Raw genomic sequence first — 14,989 nt, 5'->3', positions numbered from 1 at the left:
GCAATTTCAGGTTGAGGGTGCGTTTGCTTTGCGTTTTCCCGCTTGGAGGTGGGGAATTACAAGTTGCAACCTTGAGTCAAGCGCATCATTACTCTTGTCTTCTTGATGAAGTAAAGAGCCAGGCTTCCACATTCAGTGGAAAAGCAGAGACTGCCTGTGATTTTGCAAGCAGCTGTTATCTGCCTTGCTACAAAAGCTCAATGGAAGGGAAACCGCTCCCAGTTGACCCGGCTTCAATTCTTGGCCCGTCCACGGGTTGTAGCTTGGAGCTTCTCCAGGTACTTTATGGTAGTTGGCACAAAAGGAAGGAATCACCTACCTGAGAATGAGTTGGTCAACAGAATGTGCCATAGGCTTCTCTGCAGGCCTCCTACGACTCTTTCTGCTTCCCACTTGAGTTCTTAGTGCTCTCTTTGCTGTTTGTAAACACGTCAGCATGCAACAGGGCACGTTTGACCCGTGAACAGGGGCGAAAAGGTGAGAACATGCGGTCTCTCCGTGTCTGTCTCTTGTTAGCGACAAGCTAGCATGCAAACTGTGATGAGAGGTGTCCATTTTCCGCGATCAGCCATCTATATAGTCAATGTTTTATATTTAATAAGCAAATATGTCTATATGCTGATTGGTCTTAAGCAGCGTTGTCCAATCTTCAGCTTTTGGTTCCAATCTAGCAGGAGCCACACCTGATTCCAATTGTTGGCTCCGCTGATCTTGGCTTTCAATAGACTAAAGTGTGGCTTCTGCTTGGTTAGAATGACAACCTGCAACCACACTGGCCCATTCTGGAGAAGACTGGACAACCCTGATCTAAAGCAAATAACCACTGAGGTAAGTGCCACTTTGTGAGTTCTGAATCCGTCATGCCGGCTCAACGTCACTCGATGAACAGGGAAGGAACCGGGAGATGAGAAGACTTCCCACGGTTGACGAATGGCAATTTCAAGTTGAGGGTGCGTTCGCTTTGCGTTTTCCCGCTTGGAGGTGGGGAATTACAAGTCGCAACCTCGTGTCAAGCGCATCAGTACTCTTGTCTTCTTGATGAAGGAAAGAGCCAGGCTTCCACATTCAGTGGAAAAGCAGAGACTGCCCGTGATTTTGCAAGCAGCTGTTATCTGCCTTGCTGCAAAAGCTCAGTGGAAGGGAAACCGCTCCCAGTTGACCTGGGTTCGATTCCCGGCCAATGCACCGATTGTAACTTGGAGCGTCTCGTGGTATTTCATGGTAGTTGGTGGATAAGGAAGGAATCACCTACCTGAGAATGAGTTGGTCAACAGAATGTGCCATAGGCTTCTCTGCAGGCCTCCTACGACTCCTTCTGCTTCCCACTTGAGTTCTTAGTGCTCTCTTTGCTGTTTGTAAACACGTCATTATGCAACAGGGCACGTTTGACCCGTGAACAGGGGCGAAAAGGTGAGAACATGCGGTCTCTCCGTGTCTGTCTCTTGTTAGCGACAAGCTAGCATGCAAACTGTGATGAGAGGTGTCCATTTTCCGTGATCAGCCATCTATATAGTCAATGTTTTATATTTAATAAGCAAATATGTCTATATGCTGATTGGTCATAAGCAGCGTTGTCCAATCTTCAGCTTTTGGTTCCAATCTAGCAGGAGCCACACCTGATTCCAATTGGCTCCGCTGATCTTGGCTTTCAATAGACTAAAGTGTGGTTTCTGCTTGGTTAGAATGACAACCTGCAACCACACTGGCCCATTCTGGAGAAGACTGGACAACCCTGATCTAAAGCAAATAACCACTGAGGTAAGTGCCACTTTGTGAGTTCTGAATCCGTCATGCCGGCTCGACGTCACTCGATGAACAGGGAAGGAACCGGGAGATGAGAAGACTTCCCACGGTTGAGGAATGGCAATTTCAGGTTGAGGGTGCGTTTGCTTTGCGTTTTCCCGCTTGGAGGTGGGGAATTACAAGTTGCAACCTCGTGTCAAGCGCATCAGTACTCTTGTCTTCTTGATGAAGTAAAGAGCCAGGCTTCCACATTCAGTGGAAAAGCAGAGACTGCCTGTGATTTTACAAGCAGCTGTTATCTGCCTTGCTACAAAAGCTCAGTGGAAGGGAAACCGCTCCCAGTTGACCTGGGTTCGATTCCCGGCCAATGCACCGATTGTAACTTGGAGCGTCTCGTGGTATTTCATGGTAGTTGGCGGATAAGGAAGGAATCACCTACCTGAGAATGAGTTGGTCAACAGAATGTGCCATAGGCTTCTCTGCAGGCCTCCTACGACTCTTTCTGCTTCCCACTTGAGTTCTTAGTGCTCTCTTTGCTGTTTGTAAACACGTCAGCATGCAACAGGGCACGTTTGACCCGTGAACAGGGGCGAAAAGGTGAGAACATGCGGTCTCTCCGTGTCTGTCTCTTGTTAGCGACAAGCTAGCATGCAAACTGTGATGAGAGGTGTCCATTTTCCGCGATCAGCCATCTATATAGTCAATGTTTTATATTTAATAAGCAAATATGTCTATATGCTGATTGGTCTTAAGCAGCGTTGTCCAATCTTCAGCTTTTGGTTCCAATCTAGCAGGAGCCACACCTGATTCCAATTGTTGGCTCCGCTGATCTTGGCTTTCAATAGACTAAAGTGTGGCTTCTGCTTGGTTAGAATGACAACCTGCAACCACACTGGCCCATTCTGGAGAAGACTGGACAACCCTGATCTAAAGCAAATAACCACCGAGGTAAGTGCCACTTTGTGAGTTCTGAATCCGTCATGCCGGCTCGACGTCACTCGATGAACAGGGAAGGAACCAGGAGATGAGAAGACTTCCCACGGTTGACGAATGGCGATTTCAAGTTGAGGGTGCGTTTGCTTTGCGTTTTCCCGCTTGGAGGTGGGGAATTACAAGTCGCAACCTCGTGTCAAGCGCATCAGTACTCTTGTCTTCTTGATGAAGGAAAGAGCCAGGCTTCCACATTCAGTGGAAAAGCAGAGACTGCCCGTGATTTTACAAGCAGCTGTTATCTGCCTTGCTACAAAAGCTCAATGGAAGGGAAACCGCTCCCAGTTGACCCGGCTTCAATTCTTGGCCCGTCCACGGGTTGTAGCTTGGAGCTTCTCCAGGTACTTTATGGTAGTTGGCACAAAAGGAAGGAATCACCTACCTGAGAATGAGTTGGTCAACAGAATGTGCCATAGGCTTCTCTGCAGGCCTCCTACGACTCTTTCTGCTTCCCACTTGAGTTCTTAGTGCTCTCTTTGCTGTTTGTAAACACGTCAGCATGCAACAGAGCACGTTTGACCTGTGAACAGGGGCGAAAAGGTGAGAACATGCGGTCTCTCCGTGTCTGTCTCTTGTTAGCGACAAGCTAGCATGCAAACTGTGATGAGAGGTGTCCATTTTCCGCGATCAGCCATCTATATAGTCAATGTTTTATATTTAATAAGCAAATATGTCTATATGTTGATTGGTCTTAAGCAGCGTTGTCCAATCTTCAGCTTTTCGTTCCAATCTAGCAGGAGCCACACCTGATTCCAATTGTTGGCTCCGCTGATCTTGGCTTTCAATAGACTAAAGTGTGGCTTCTGCTTGGTTAGAATGACAACCTGCAACCACACTGGCCCATTCTGGATAAGACTGGACAACCCTGATCTGGGTTGTCCAGTCTAACCCTAACCCTAACCCCACTTGAGTTCTTAGTGCTCTCTTTGCTGTTTGTAAACACGTCATTATGCAATAGGGCACGTTTGACCCGTGAACAGGGGCGAAAAGGTGAGAACATGCGGTCTCTCCGTGTCTGTCTCTTGTTAGCGACAAGCTAGCATGCAAACTGTGATGAGAGGTGTCCATTTTCCGCGATCAGCCATCTATATAGTCAATGTTTTATATTTAATAAGCAAATATGTCTATATGTTGATTGGTCTTAAGCAGCGTTGTCCAATCTTCAGCTTTTGGTTCCAATCTAGCAGGAGCCACACCTGATTCCAATTGTTGGCTCCGCTGATCTTGGCTTTCAATAGACTAAAGTGTGGCTTCTGCTTGGTTAGAATGACAACCTGCAACCACACTGGCCCACTCTGGATAAGTCTGGACAACCCTGATCTAAAGCAAATAACCACTGAGGTAAGTGCCACTTTGTGAGTTCTGAATCCGTCATGCCGGCTCGACGTCACTCGATGAACAGGAAAGGAACCGGGAGATGAGAAGACTTCCCACGGTTGAGGAATGGCAATTTCAGGTTGAGGGTGCGTTTGCTTTGTGTTTTCCCGCTTGGAGGTGGGGAATTACAAGTTGCAACCTCGAGTCAAGCGCATCATTACTCTTGTCTTCTTGATGAAGTAAAGAGCCAGGCTTCCACATTCAGTGGAAAAGCAGAGACTGCCTGTGATTTTGCAAGTAGCTGTTATCTGCCTTGCTACAAAAGCTCAATGGAAGGGAAACTGCTCCCAGTTGACCTGGGTTCGATTCCCGGCCAATGCACCGATTGTAGCTTGGAGCTTCTCCAGGTACTTTATGGTAGTTGGCACAAAAGGAAGGAATCACCTACCTGTGAATGAGTTGGTCAACAGAATGTGCCATAGGCTTCTCTGCAGGCCTCCTACGACTCTTTCTGCTTCCCACTTGAGTTCTTAGTGCTCTCTTTGCTGTTTGTAAACACGTCATTATGCAACAGGGCACGTTTGACCCGTGAACAGGGGCGAAAAGGTGAGAACATGCGGTCTCTCCGTGTCTGTCTCTTGTTAGCGACAAGCTAGCATGCAAACTGTGATGAGAGGTGTCCATTTTCCATGATCAGCCATCTATATAGTCAATGTTTTATATTTAATAAGCAAATATGTCTATATGCTGATTGGTCTTAAGCAGCGTTGTCCAATCTTCAGCTTTTGGTTCCAATCTAGCAGGAGCCACACCTGATTCCAATTGTTGGCTCCGCTGATCTTGGCTTTCAATAGACTAAAGTGTGGCTTCTGCTTGGTTAGAATGACAACCTGCAACCACACTGGCCCATTCTGGATAAGACTGGACAACCCTGATCTAAAGCAAATAACCACTGAGGTAAGTGCCACTTTGTGAGTTCTGAATCCGTCATGCCGGCTCGACGTCACTCGATGAACAGGGAAGGAACCGGGAGATGAGAAGACTTCCCACGGTTGACGAATGGCGATTTCAAGTTGAGGGTGCGTTTGCTTTGCGTTTTCCCGCTTGGAGGTGGGGAATTACAAGTCGCAACCTCGTGTCAAGCGCATCAGTACTCTTGTCTTCTTGATGAAGTAAAGAGCCAGGCTTCCACATTCAGTGGAAAAGCAGAGACTGCCTGTGATTTTGCAAGCCGCTGTTATCTGCCTTGCTACAAAAGCTCAATGGAAGGGAAACCGCTCCCAGTTGACCTGGGTTCAATTCCCGGCCAATGCACCGATTGTAACTTGGAGCGTCTCGTGGTATTTCATGGTAGTTGGCGGATAAGGAAGGAATCACCTACCTGAGAATGAGTTGGTCAACAGAATGTGCCATAGGCTTCTCTGCAGGCCTCCTACGACTCTTTCTGCTTCCCACTTGAGTTCTTAGTGCTCTCTTTGCTGTTTGTAAACACGTCATTATGCAACAGGGCACGTTTGACCCGTGAACAGGGGCGAAAAGGTGAGAACATGCGGTCTCTCCGTGTCTGTCTCTTGTTAGCGACAAGCTAGCATGCAAACTGTGATGAGAGGTGTCCATTTTCCGCGATCAGCCATCTATATAGTCAATGTTTTATATTTAATAAGCAAATATGTCTATATGCTGATTGGTCTTAAGCAGCGTTGTCCAATCTTCAGCTTTTGGTTCCAATCTAGCAGGAGCCACACCTGATTCCAATTGTTGGCTCCGCTGATCTTGGCTTTCAATAGACTAAAGTGTGGCTTCTGCTTGGTTAGAATGACAACCTGCAACCACACTGGCCCATTCTGGATAAGACTGGACAACCCTGATCTAAAGCAAATAACCACTGAGGTAAGTGCCACTTTGTGAGTTCTGAATCCGTCATGCCGGCTCGACGTCACTCGATGAACAGGGAAGGAACCGGGAGATGAGAAGACTTCCCACGGTTGACGAATGGCGATTTCAAGTTGAGGGTGCGTTTGCTTTGCGTTTTCCCGCTTGGAGGTGGGGAATTACAAGTCGCAACCTCGTGTCAAGCGCATCAGTACTCTTGTCTTCTTGATGAAGTAAAGAGCCAGGCTTCCACATTCAGTGGAAAAGCAGAGACTGCCCGTGATTTTGCAAGCAGCTGTTATCTGCCTTGCTACAAAAGCTCAATGGAAGGGAAACCGCTCCCAGCCTTTTTCGGGCGCAGACCTCTTGAAGACCTCTCGAGGTGAACTCGGCGAGCAGTACTTTACGGCAAATTTTCCAGTCACGCACAGAGTCTTGTTGAGCAACGAAAGAGCCAGGCTTCCACTTTCTGGGGAAAACCAGAGACTCCCTTTCATTTGGTAAGCAAATATTAACTGCTTTGCTACAAAAGAAGGAAATCTCCTCTGTAAAGGAGGTCTCGCTTTCTGGCTGTTCCTAGAGGACCTGATCCTACAGTGATGACAACCGCTCAGTCATTAAAGCAAAGTTCAGTATTTCTAGCTTGTTTCTACCCGGTCTCGAACCAGGGACCGTTTGCGTGTGAGGCAAACGTGATAACCACTACACTACAGAAACCACGGTGCCGTGGCACTTTGGCTGTTGCCTATGGTCTTCTGATGAGAAGCGCACATACGTACACTTTGTTCACCAGAGCGGAATGGTGCAGCGTGGCATTGGTGGTATAGTGGTGAGCATAGCTCCAGTCCAAGCAGTTGACCCGGCTTCAATTCTTGGCCCGTCCACGGGTTGTAGCTTGGAGCTTCTCCAGGTACTTTATGGTAGTTGGCACAAAAGGAAGGAATCACCTACCTGAGAATGAGTTGGTCAACAGAATGTGCCATAGGCTTCTCTGCAGGCCTCCTACGACTCTTTCTGCTTCCCACTTGAGTTCTTAGTGCTCTCTTTGCTGTTTGTAAACACGTCAGCATGCAACAGGGCACGTTTGACCCGTGAACAGGGGCGAAAAGGTGAGAACATGCGGTCTCTCCGTGTCTGTCTCTTGTTAGCGACAAGCTAGCATGCAAACTGTGATGAGAGGTGTCCATTTTCCGCGATCAGCCATCTATATAGTCAATGTTTTATATTTAATAAGCAAATATGTCTATATGCTGATTGGTCTTAAGCAGCGTTGTCCAATCTTCAGCTTTTGGTTCCAATCTAGCAGGAGCCACACCTGATTCCAATTGTTGGCTCCGCTGATCTTGGCTTTCAATAGACTAAAGTGTGGCTTCTTCTTGGTTAGAATGACAACCTGCAACCACACTGGCCCATTCTGGATAAGACTGGACAACCCTGATCTAAAGCAAATAACCACTGAGGTAAGTGCCACTTTGTGAGTTCTGAATCCGTCATGCCGGCTCGACGTCACTCGATGAACAGGGAAGGAACCGGGCGATGAGAAGACTTCCCACGGTTGACGAATGGCGATTTCAAGTTGAGGGTGCGTTTGCTTTGCGTTTTCCCGCTTGGAGGTGGGGAATTACAAGTCGCAACCTCGTGTCAAGCGCATCAGTACTCTTGTCTTCTTGATGAAGGAAAGAGCCAGGCTTCCACATTCAGTGGAAAAGCAGAGACTGCCCGTGATTTTGCAAGCAGCTGTTATCTGCCTTGCGACAAAAGCTCAATGGAAGGGAAACCGCTCCCAGTTGACCCAGCTTCAATTCTTGGCCCGTCCACGGGTTGTAGCTTGGAGCTTCTCCAGGTACTTTATGGTAGTTGGCACAAAAGGAAGGAATCACCTACCTGAGAATGAGTTGGTCAACAGAATGTGCCATAGGCTTCTCTGCAGGCCTCCTACGACTCTTTCTGCTTCCCACTTGAGTTCTTAGTGCTCTCTTTGCTGTTTGTAAACACGTCATTATGCAACAGGGCACGTTTGACCCGTGAACAGGGGCGAAAAGGTGAGAACATGTGGTCTCTCCGTGTCTGTCTCTTGTTAGCGACAAGCTAGCATGCACACTGTGATGAGAGGTGTCCATTTTCCGCGATCAGCCATCTATATAGTCAATGTTTTATATTTAATAAGCAAATATGTCTATATGCTGATTGGTCTTAAGCAGCGTTGTCCAATCTTCAGCTTTTGGTTCCAATCTAGCAGGAGCCACACCTGATTCCAATTGTTGGCTCCGCTGATCTTGGCTTTCAATAGACTAAAGTGTGGCTTCTGCTTGGTTAGAATGACAACCTGCAACCACACTGGCCCATTCTGGATAAGACTGGACAACCCTGATCTGGGTTGTCCAGTCTAACCCTAACCCTAACCCCACTTGAGTTCTTAGTGCTCTCTTTGCTGTTTGTAAACACGTCATTATGCAACAGGGCACGTTTGACCCGTGAACAGGGGCGAAAAGGTGAGAACATGTGGTCTCTCCGTGTCTGTCTCTTGTTAGCGACAAGCTAGCATGCACACTGTGATGAGAGGTGTCCATTTTCCGCGATCAGCCATCTATATAGTCAATGTTTTATATTTAATAAGCAAATATGTCTATATGCTGATTGGTCTTAAGCAGCGTTGTCCAATCTTCAGCTTTTGGTTCCAATCTAGCAGGAGCCACACCTGATTCCAATTGTTGGCTCCGCTGATCTTGGCTTTCAATAGACTAAAGTCTGGCTTCTGCTTGGTTAGAATGACAACCTGCAACCACACTGGCCCATTCTGGATAAGACTGGACAACCCTGATCTAAAGCAAATAACCACTGAGGTAAGTGCCACTTTGTGAGTTCTGAATCCGTCATGCCGGCTCGACGTCACTCGATGAACAGGGAAGGAACCGGGAGATGAGAAGACTTCCCACGGTTGAGGAATGGCAATTTCAGGTTGAGGGTGCGTTTGCTTTGCGTTTTCCCGCTTGGAGGTGGGGAATTACAAGTCGCAACCTCGTGTCAAGCGCATCAGTACTCTTGTCTTCTTGATGAAGGAAAGAGCCAGGCTTCCACATTCAGTGGAAAAGCAGAGACTGCCGGTGATTTTGCAAGCAGCTGTTATCTGCCTTGCTACAAAAGCTCAATGGAAGGGAAACCGCTCCCAGTTGACCCGGCTTCAATTCTTGGCCCGTCCACGGGTTGTAGCTTGGAGCTTCTCCAGGTACTCTATGGTAGTTGGCACAAAAGGAAGGAATCACCTACCTGAGAATGAGTTGGTCAACAGAATGTGCCATAGGCTTCTCTGCAGGCCTCCTACGACTCTTTCTGCTTCCCACTTGAGTTCTTAGTGCTCTCTTTGCTGTTTGTAAACACGTCAGCATGCAACAGGGCACGTTTGACCCGTGAACAGGGGCGAAAAGGTGAGAACATGCGGTCTCTCCGTGTCTGTCTCTTGTTAGCGACAAGCTAGCATGCAAACTGTGATGAGAGGTGTCCATTTTCCGCGATCAGCCATCTATATAGTCAATGTTTTATATTTAATAAGCAAATATGTCTATATGCTGATTGGTCTTAAGCAGCGTTGTCCAATCTTCAGCTTTTGGTTCCAATCTAGCAGGAGCCACACCTGATTCCAATTGTTGGCTCCGCTGATCTTGGCTTTCAATAGACTAAAGTGTGGCTTCTGCTTGGTTAGAATGACAACCTGCAACCACACTGGCCCATTCTGGAGAAGACTGGACAACCCTGATCTAAAGCAAATAACCACTGAGGTAAGTGCCACTTTGTGAGTTCTGAATCCGTCATGCAAGCTCGACGTCACTCGATGAACAGGGAAGGAACCGGGAGATGAGAAGACTTCCCACGGTTGACGAATGGCGATTTCAAGTTGAGGGTGCGTTTGCATTGCGTTTTCCCGCTTGGAGGTGGGGAATTACAAGTCGCAACCTCGTGTCAAGCGCATCATTACTCTTGTCTTCTTGATGAAGGAAAGAGCCAGGCTTCCACATTCAGTGGAAAAGCAGAGACTGCCCGTGATTTTGCAAGCAGCTGTTATCTGCCTTGCTACAAAAGCTCAATGGAAGGGAAACCGCTCCCAGTTGACCCGGCTTCAATTCTTGGCCCGTCCACGGGTTGTAGCTTGGAGCTTCTCCAGGTACTTTATGGTAGTTGGCACAAAAGGAAGGAATCACCTACCTGAGAATGAGTTGGTCAACAGAATGTGCCATAGGCTTCTCTGCAGGCCTCCTACGACTCCTTCTGCTTCCCACTTGAGTTCTTAGTGCTCTCTTTGCTGTTTGTAAACACGTCATTATGCAACAGGGCACGTTTGACCCGTGAACAGGGGCGAAAAGGTGAGAACATGCGGTCTCTCCGTGTCTGTCTCTTGTTAGCGACAAGCTAGCATGCAAACTGTGATGAGAGGTGTCCATTTTCCGCGATCAGCCATCTATATAGTCAATGTTTTATATTTAATAAGCAAATATGTCTATATGCTGATTGGTCTTAAGCAGCGTTGTCCAATCTTCAGCTTTTGGTTCCAATCTAGCAGGAGCCACACCTGATTCCAATTGTTGGCTCCGCTGATCTTGGCTTTCAATAGACTAAAGTCTGGCTTCTGCTTGGTTAGAATGACAACCTGCAACCACACTGGCCCATTCTGGATAAGACTGGACAACCCTGATCTAAAGCAAATAACCACTGAGGTAAGTGCCACTTTGTGAGTTCTGAATCCGTCATGCCGGCTCGACGTCACTCGATGAACAGGGAAGGAACCGGGAGATGAGAAGACTTCCCACGGTTGAGGAATGGCAATTTCAGGTTGAGGGTGCGTTTGCTTTGCGTTTTCCCGCTTGGAGGTGGGGAATTACAAGTCGCAACCTCGTGTCAAGCGCATCAGTACTCTTGTCTTCTTGATGAAGGAAAGAGCCAGGCTTCCACATTCAGTGGAAAAGCAGAGACTGCCGGTGATTTTGCAAGCAGCTGTTATCTGCCTTGCTACAAAAGCTCAATGGAAGGGAAACCGCTCCCAGTTGACCCGGCTTCAATTCTTGGCCCGTCCACGGGTTGTAGCTTGGAGCTTCTCCAGGTACTCTATGGTAGTTGGCACAAAAGGAAGGAATCACCTACCTGAGAATGAGTTGGTCAACAGAATGTGCCATAGGCTTCTCTGCAGGCCTCCTACGACTCTTTCTGCTTCCCACTTGAGTTCTTAGTGCTCTCTTTGCTGTTTGTAAACACGTCAGCATGCAACAGGGCACGTTTGTCCCGTGAACAGGGGCGAAAAGGTGAGAACATGCGGTCTCTCCGTGTCTGTCTCTTGTTAGCGACAAGCTAGCATGCAAACTGTGATGAGAGGTGTCCATTTTCCGCGATCAGCCATCTATATAGTCAATGTTTTATATTTAATAAGCAAATATGTCTATATGCTGATTGGTCTTAAGCAGCGTTGTCCAATCTTCAGCTTTTGGTTTCAATCTAGCAGGAGCCACACCTGATTCCAATTGTTGGCTCCGCTGATCTTGGCTTTCTATAGACTAAAGTGTGGCTTCTGCTTGGTTACAATGACAACCTGCAACCACACTGGCCCATTCTGGATAAGACTGGACAACCCTGATCTAAAGCAAATAACCACTGAGGTAAGTGCCACTTTGTGAGTTCTGAATCCGTCATGCCGGCTCGACGTCACTCGATGAACAGGGAAGGAACCGGGAGATGAGAAGACTTCCCACGGTTGACGAATGGCGATTTCAAGTTGAGGGTGCGTTTGCTTTGCGTTTTCCCGCTTGGAGGTGGGGAATTACAAGTCGCAACCTCGTGTCAAGCGCATCAGTACTCTTGTCTTCTTGATGAAGGAAAGAGCCAGGCTTCCACATTCAGTGGAAAAGCAGAGACTGCCCGTGATTTTGCAAGCAGCTGTTATCTGCCTTGCTACAAAAGCTCAATGGAAGGGAAACCGCTCCCAGTTGACCCGGCTTCAATTCTTGGCCCGTCCACGGGTTGTAGCTTGGAGCTTCTCCAGGTACTTTATGGTAGTTGGCACAAAAGGAAGGAATCACCTACCTGAGAATGAGTTGGTCAACAGAATGTGCCATAGGCTTCTCTGCAGGCCTCCTACGACTCCTTCTGCTTCCCACTTGAGTTCTTAGTGCTCTCTTTGCTGTTTGTAAACACGTCAGCATGCAACAGGGCACGTTTGACCCGTGAACAGGGGCGAAAAGGTGAGAACATGCGGTCTCTCCGTGTCTGTCTCTTGTTAGCGACAAGCTAGCATGCAAACTGTGATGAGAGGTGTCCATTTTCCGCGATCAGCCATCTATATAGTCAATGTTTTATATTTAATAAGCAAATATGTCTATATGCTGATTGGTCTTAAGCAGCGTTGTCCAATCTTCAGCTTTTGGTTCCAATCTCGCAGGAGCCACACCTGATTTCAATTGTTGGCTCCGCTGATCTTGGCTTTCAATAGACTAAAGTGTGGCTTCTGCTTGGTTAGAATGACAACCTGCAACCACACTGGCCCATTCTGGAGAAGACTGGACAACCCTGATCTAAAGCAAATAACCACTGAGGTAAGTGCCACATTGTGAGTTCTGAATCCGTCATGCCGGCTCGACGTCACTCGATGAACAGGGAAGGAACCGGGAGATGAGAAGACTTCCCACGGTTGACGAATGGCTATTTCAAGTTGAGGGTGCGTTTGCTTTGCGTTTTCCCGCTTGGAGGTGGGGAATTACAAGTCGCAACCTCGTGTCAAGCGCATCAGTACTCTTGTCTTCTTGATGAAGGAAAGAGCCAGGCTTCCACATTCAGTGGAAAAGCAGAGACTGCCCGTGATTTTGCAAGCAGCTGTTATCTGCCTTGCTACAAAAGCTCAATGGAAGGGAAACCGCTCCCAGTTGACCCGGCTTCAATTCTTGGCCCGTCCACGGGTTGTAGCTTGGAGCTTCTCCAGGTACTCTATGGTAGTTGGCACAAAAGGAAGGAATCACCTACCTGAGAATGAGTTGGTCAACAGAATGTGCCATAGGCTTCTCTGCAGGCCTCCTACGACTCTTTCTGCTTCCCACTTGAGTTCTTAGTGCTCTCTTTGCTGTTTGTAAACACGTCAGCATGCAACAGGGCACGTTTGACCCGTGAACAGGGGCGAAAAGGTGAGAACATGCGGTCTCTCCGTGTCTGTCTCTTGTTAGCGACAAGCTAGCATGCAAACTGTGATGAGAGGTGTCCATTTTCCGCGATCAGCCATCTATATAGTCAATGTTTTATATTTAATAAGCAAATATGTCTATATGCTGATTGGTCTTAAGCAGCGTTGTCCAATCTTCAGCTTTTGGTTCCAATCTCGCAGGAGCCACACCTGATTCCAATTGTTGGCTCCGCTGATCTTGGCTTTCAATAGACTAAAGTGTGGCTTCTGCTTGGTTACAATGACAACCTGCAACCACACTGGCCCATTCTGGAGAAGACTGGACAACCCTGATCTAAAGCAAATAACCACTGAGGTAAGTGCCACTTTGTGAGTTCTGAATCCGTCATGCCGGCTCGACGTCACTCGATGAACAGGGAAGGAACCGGGAGATGAGAAGACTTCCCACTGTTGACGAATGGCGATTTCAAGTTGAGGGTGCGTTTGCATTGCGTTTTCCCGCTTGGAGGTGGGGAATTACAAGTCGCAACCTCGTGTCAAGCGCATCATTACTCTTGTCTTCTTGATGAAGGAAAGAGCCAGGCTTCCACATTCAGTGGAAAAGCAGAGACTGCCGGTGATTTTGCAAGCAGCTGTTATCTGCCTTGCTACAAAAGCTCAATGGAAGGGAAACCGCTCCCAGTTGACCCGGCTTCAATTCTTGGCCCGTCCACGGGTTGTAGCTTGGAGCTTCTCCGGGTACTCTATGGTAGTTGGCACAAAAGGAAGGAATCACCTACCTGAGAATGAGTTGGTCAACAGAATGTGCCATAGGCTTCTCTGCAGGCCTCCTACGACTCTTTCTGCTTCCCACTTGAGTTCTTAGTGCTCTCTTTGCTGTTTGTAAACACGTCAGCATGCAACAGGGCACGTTTGACCCGTGAACAGGGGCGAAAAGGTGAGAACATGCGGTCTCTCCGTGTCTGTCTCTTGTTAGCGACAAGCTAGCATGCAAACTGTGATGAGAGGTGTCCATTTTCCGCGATCAGCCATCTATATAGTCAATGTTTTATATTTAATAAGCAAATATGTCTATATGCTGATTGGTCTTAAGCAGCGTTGTCCAATCTTCAGCTTTTGGTTCCAATCTAGCAGGAGCCACACCTGATTCCAATTGTTGGCTCCGCTGATCTTGGCTTTCAATAGACTAAAGTGTGGCTTCTGCTTGGTTAGAATGACAACCTGCAACCACACTGGCCCATTCTGGAGAAGACTGGACAACCCTGATCTAAAGCAAATAACCACTGAGGTAAGTGCCACTTTGTGAGTTCTGAATCCGTCATGCCGGCTCAACATCACTCGATGAACAGGGAAGGAACCGGGAGATGAGAAGACTTCCCACGGTTGACGAATGGCAATTTCAAGTTGAGGGTGCGTTTGCTTTGCGTTTTCCCGCTTGGAGGTGGGGAATTACAAGTCGCAACCTCGTGTCAAGCGCATCAGTACTCTTGTCTTCTTGATGAAGGAAAGAGCCAGGCTTCCACATTCAGTGGAAAAGCAGAGACTGCCGGTGATTTTGCAAGCAGCTGTTATCTGCCTTGCTACAAAAGCTCAATGGAAGGGAAACCGCTCCCAGCCTTTTTCGGGCGCAGACCTCTTGCAGACCTCTCGAGGTGAACTCGGCGAGCAGTACTTTACGGCAAATTTTCCAGTCACGCACAGAGTCTTGTTGAGCAACGAAAGAGCCAGGCTTCCACTTTCTGGGGAAAACCAGAGACTCCCTTTCATTTGGTAAGCAAATATTAACTGCTTTGCTACAAAAGAAGGAAATCTCCTCTGTAAAGGAGGTCTCGCTTTCTGGCTGTTCCTAGAGGACCTGATCCTACAGTGATGACAACCACTCAGTCATTAAAGCAAAGTTCAGAATATCTAGCT

General features: G+C 47.8%; 1 non-coding gene across 1 annotated transcript; it reads right to left on the bottom strand.

Moving 5' to 3' along the window:
- Positions 1-6,566: 6,566 nt before the first annotated feature.
- On the bottom strand, positions 6,567-6,639 carry trnav-cac (transfer RNA valine (anticodon CAC)). The gene has a single exon. It is a non-coding gene; the product is annotated as a tRNA-Val (tRNA).
- Between the last annotated feature and the right edge of the window lie 8,350 nt (positions 6,640-14,989).

The sequence above is a fragment of the Ictalurus punctatus genome, unplaced genomic scaffold (genome assembly GCF_001660625.3).
Source record: "Ictalurus punctatus breed USDA103 unplaced genomic scaffold, Coco_2.0 tig00163696, whole genome shotgun sequence".
NCBI classification, from domain to species: Eukaryota; Metazoa; Chordata; class Actinopteri; order Siluriformes; family Ictaluridae; genus Ictalurus; species Ictalurus punctatus.
Note: the sequence above shows the minus strand (reverse complement) of the source record. Positions and strands in the feature narration are given on the sequence as shown.